The sequence below is a fragment of the Mustela nivalis genome (genome assembly GCF_964662115.1).
Source record: "Mustela nivalis genome assembly, chromosome: 4".
Classification (NCBI taxonomy): Eukaryota; Metazoa; Chordata; class Mammalia; order Carnivora; family Mustelidae; genus Mustela; species Mustela nivalis.
Window position 1 is genome coordinate 146,922,429 of NC_139023.1, and position 5,502 is coordinate 146,927,930.

Here is a 5,502-nt window from a genome sequence, read left to right on the forward strand (position 1 = left end):
CAACCCTGTAAGTGATTTACTTTACTCCACTTTTTCTATTCCCCCTAATCTAAGTACGACTGAGCAAGAGTGAGAAAACTCTCCAGGTGAGAAAACAGCCTATGCTATCACACTCTTAAAATATGGTCTCTACACCACTTGCAAAATGATCTTTCAGAATGAAAACCTTATGTCATTCTCCACTTAAAATACATGAAAGATCATCATTGTTAACATAATAACAAGTCTTTCCTATAGTCTCTGAGGCACAACATGATCTGGCTCCCAGCTATATTGCTAGTCTCTTATCACACTCTGCTTCCCCTTGTTTTCCGTATTCCAGCCACTCTGGCCATTTTGCAAATTTTTGTAATTCTGGTGTTTTCACCCTCCACTTAGTTTTTGGGCTTGCTGTTCCCTTTGTTTCCTGTCCCTTTTGCTTGTTTGTTTTTTGAGATTTTATTTATTTATTTATTTGGTGGAATTACTATGCCATCAATAGCCCGAAATCTTGCCATTTGCAATGATATGGATGGAACTAGTCGGTATTATGCTAAGTGAAATAAGTCAATCAGAGAAAGACAATTATCATACGATCTCTATAATATGAGGAATTTGAGAGGCAGAGCGGGGGGCCTTTTGGGACTAGGGAGGGAAAAAATGGAACAAGATGGAGCTGGGGACAGAGACAAACCATTAGAGACTCTTAATCTCAGAAAACAAACTGAGGATTGCTGAGGGGTGATTGGGGGGAGGGATAGGGTGGCTGGGTTATGGACATTGGGGAGGGTATGTGCTATGGTGAGTGCTGTGAACTGTGTAAGACTGATGATTCACAGACCTGTACCCCTGAAGCTAATAATACATTACATGTTAATTTTAAAATATTTATTTATTTGAGAGAGAGGGAGGGAGAAATTGAGAGAATGATTGGGAGGAGGGTCAGGGGGAGAAGCAGACGCCCTGCAGAGCAGGGAGCCTGATGCTGGACTTCATCCCAGGACCCTGGGATCATGACTTGAGCTGAAGGCAGACGCTTAATGGACTGAGCCATCCAGGCACCCTGTTTGGTTGTTTTTTTGAGTTATCCTTCTGACATCAGTTATTTTTGCTCAATGAAGCTTTCCTTCACCGATCAGATTCCCCAGTGATAGCCTCTCAAGACATGAACTCCAGGTAATTTCACTGAGAAACAGTTAACTGAGAGCCAGTTCCATGAAGGACCAATGTTCTAAGAACAAATTTGGCAAATGCTAATTTGCAGATGACCAGTTCATCATCAGATATCATCAGATAGTTCTCTGCAGCTGTCTTTCTGGAAGAGGTAGAGACAGGCAGAAGCTCAAGTCTGAAGACAGTAAGCTGCATTTAAAGAGAAGTCTTGCTTATATTACAAGAGAAGGGCTTGGCATCTGAAATATGAAAACATGAAATTGATAATCAGCCCAGAGAAACTGTCAAATTTGGGACTGAAGAGCTGTCATAAAAGGACTGCATTGAAACTTCAGTGAAATGAAGTTTCAATAAAAAAATCAATAATTCAGTGAGTTGGTTATTTGGTGAAATAATGATTTGGCAGACTACTTTTCATCAAATTGATTTTTTAGAAATTGGCTTTTGGCAAACTTGCTTTTGGTGAATTGTCTGTTAGGGAATTCAGTGAATCAGTCATTTGGAAAATTGACTTTCTGCAAATTGATTTTTGACAAATTGACTTTTTTATAGCACCATGTACCTCTCTTTGTTCCATTTTTCATAGTTTATGTTTTCTATTTGCTTTATGGTATAGGAATGGTGGTATTTGCCCCCACTGTACAAAAGCAACACAAGGGGAAATATCTGTTTTTATTCACTGTTATACTCTCAGCTTCCAAAATAGTGTGTGGCACATAGTTAGGACTCAATAGATATGTGTAGAATGAATGGGGAAAAAATGACAATTTGCTACAGATCAAAAGGGAAAAAGAATGCACTTGGGACACCACTCATTGGGACTTAATCACCAGATACCTGAAAGATCTGATTATGTGGGGGTTGCTTATAGGTATGTGCTTATATAAATGCCATGTATATATATATATGTGTGTGTGTGTGTGTGTGTGTACGCATATATATATTACTTATAGGTATGTGTTTATATAAATGCCGTATATATATGTGTATATATATATATATATATATATAATGCTGTATGTGTGTGTGCATATATATAAGCTATTCCCACATAATATAAAAATATATAATATATTTAATAAATATATAAATGTAATATAATATGAAATAAATATATAATATATTTAATATTATATATTATAATTATTATATATAATATACAATATATGATATGATATATATTATATAATATAATAATATTAATATTATATATAATATAATATTATAATAGTATATTATATATTATATATTACAAAATATAAATATATATAAATATAAATAATATAAATAAATATATATATAAAAGATGGTACCATTTTAACTTAAAGGTTAATAATAACTAAATTTTACATATTCACTAATTTTCAAAATAACATTATTAATTCATTTAGTCCTTGCAACAATCCTATGGATTGGTGGTCAGAAAGCTCCAGATATTGGCATTGTGTGTTGTGTGGAGATTTGGGCCACATGTACGTGGGTTTGGGGGCATGTTCTGGCGAGGCTCCTGCCGCTAGTGCTCAAAACCATGGGCCAGGCCCACACAGCTCCCTGAAGGGCCCTGCCACCAGAAGTGAGTTCACTGGGGGTTTATGGCCAATTCTCAGGAGCTTTCTGCCCAAATTGATTTGGACAGAGATCTCTCGAACTTTGGAATAGGTTCTCACAACCTGTGGACTAGATCTCCCAGGAGTTGGACTAAAGTCATGTGATGTCTCTGAGTTCTCATGATATATGAAAAGACTTGTCACCAGGTGTCTCCTCAATTTTCGTAAGAATTCTACCGAAATCCATAGATTGGAATTCTCGTGAGAATTCTCTGAGTTCCCAGGAGATTTGGACTGAGATTTCTCAAGCTTTAGAATACGTTCTCACCAGTTTTGGATTAGGTCTTCCAGGATTTGGACTGAGATCACTGATGTTCTCAGGATATTTGAGTTCTCAGGATATTTGAAAAGGGTTCTCACGAGATTTCTACCCAATTCTAAAGAGAATTCTACCCAAATCTATTGATTTGGAACAAGATTTCAAACAACATCTCCCGAGCTTTGGAATAAGTTCTCATCTCATATTTGGAATAAGTTCTCACAATATTTGGGTAAAAATCTATGGAGTAGGGCTTGAGTTGTCATGAGATTTGGACTGAGATCTCATACCTCCCATGGTGGGAGCTGACACTGCCACTCCATCCAGAGTCACAAACTGCAACACACCACTGACTACAGTGGCGTCAAGCTGCATAGCCTCATTATCACTGGACCCACACTGCATCCCAACACTACCTCTAGTGTCTGTAAGAATCACTGCAAGCCTCTGGTGTCTGACCCTGCAACTGATCTCTGCCTTCAGTGACGGGAACCGATGCTGCCCCTCCCTCCAGCGTTTCACACTGCAACTCTCCATTGCGTCCAGTAGTGTGGAAGGGCATTGCAGCATTTTCCGGCCTCTCACAATGGAACTCACCACTTCCTCCAGTGGACGTAAGCTGCAATGTCAAGTCTTCTTGCTCCTCTCATGGTGTAGCTCACCACTGCCTTCAGTGGCAGTCATCAGCACTGCAAATCCTTTTGGCATCCCTCTCACTACAGCCGACTCAGGCAGAAACCGACATTCCCATTTCTTCCAGGGTCTCCCAGTGTGGCTCATCACTGCCTCCAGTGCCTGCAATCTGCACCGGCCTATCTCTTAGAAGCTTTCCTAATGAAGCTCAGCACTGCCTCCAGTGACAGACATCTGCACTGCCATTGCCATCAAGCAGCTCTCTCCTCATTCATCTTTCCACCACTGGAGGCAGTGCTGAGCTCCAGTGCAACAGATGCTGAAAGTTGAGGCAGTTCAGCTTGCCACCAAGGGAAGCAATGCTGAATTGCTGTAGGCAGGATGCTGGAACACGTGCTGCTGGAGCTTGCCGACAATGGATACAGTGAACAGACACAGTGCAAGGTGTGGGAAGGCGAGGCAGTGCTCCACTGGAGACAGTGCTGAGTTGCAGTCTGAGGGACGTTGGAAGACATGCCAGTTTGGCTTGAGACCAGTGGAGGCAGTTGTGAAGTGCATTGAGAGATGCTGGAAGGCCCGGCAGTGCAGGTTCACGTCACTGGAGATAGTGGTGAGCTGCAGTGTAAGAGTCACTGGAAGGCATGGCAATGCTGCCTGCCACCACTGGAGGCAGTGGAAAAACAGTATTCAGAGAGCAGTGTGTACATTGGGCACAATGTCACATCCATGTCAGGACAGGAGGTAAAACTTCTCTTTAACCCCAAACGTCATTTTCTCTTATCTCCAGTGAAGCCACAAAGTCAAACTGAAGCAGCTGTCAGCAATCTAGAGAGTGGGTGCAAGAGTTCTTTGGTTTTCCTGCAGGGAGAACATGGCAGAGGATCTCTGAGGGGAAAATTGAACGGCGACTGGAGTTTCTGATTTTAAGGAATGGGAGGCAAGAGATTTGAAAGAGCAGTATTCATGCTGATGTGGTGCTCCATGCCCAGTGAAGGTTTGAAGCTTGGACTTGGAAGCATTGGTATTCAGGGAGGATGTTGTCCAAGCTTCCTGCACACAGAGTCACTCAGCTGGTCTGTCTAATCGAACCAGTTCCTGCCTTTTGAAGGGCAGCTTGAAAGTGGCTTGGAACCCTACTGCACTTGTGGAATGATCTCGATGGGACACCTTTGTTGGCCAGTGTAGACAAACCCAGGGAATTCCAGAGCTAATAATGAATACATTTCTGAGGCTGGAGTTGGCTTCTCTGTGAGTAGCAGTGAGCTGGGGTGGAAAGCAGTGTCTGGAGTCTTAGGAGTCAACCATGTCAGTCGGTATGAGCCTGGCAGGGCAGTCAGATCAGAGAGCAAGGAGATTGTGAGGCCATGGTGGTGGTCCTTCATTCTTGATGCACAGGCCAGCTTGTCCAGGGACAGGGCTCTGCTCCCTAGCCAGCCCTCCTGCTGCAGATGTGATATGAAACTTGTTTCCTGTTTGGTTCTCAAGTCCTCGTCTCAGCAGGGGGCTTGGTGGGAAGCAGCCCACGGGCAGCATTCTGGATTCTTAACCAGTGTGCTCTTGTTTCCTCAGACGAAGCACTGCAGGTGTCCTCTGCCTGGTGTCTGTGAATTCAGCCAGCAGACACACTTCTTCCAGAGCCACACCCCTGAGAAAGCCTCCACTTTTCTGTGCTGTGAGGAAGAGGCCAGTTTTCATTTGGAACTGAAATCTCAGCTCCTGCCATTTGGTTCCAAGGCTATATGGCACACTAGTCTCCTTGAAGCTCCAGTTCCACATGGGGCCTGATGTGATACTGAGACCTAACTTGGGCGGCCTGCAGCTGCTGCTGCTGCAGGTTCCTTCCTGAAGAGT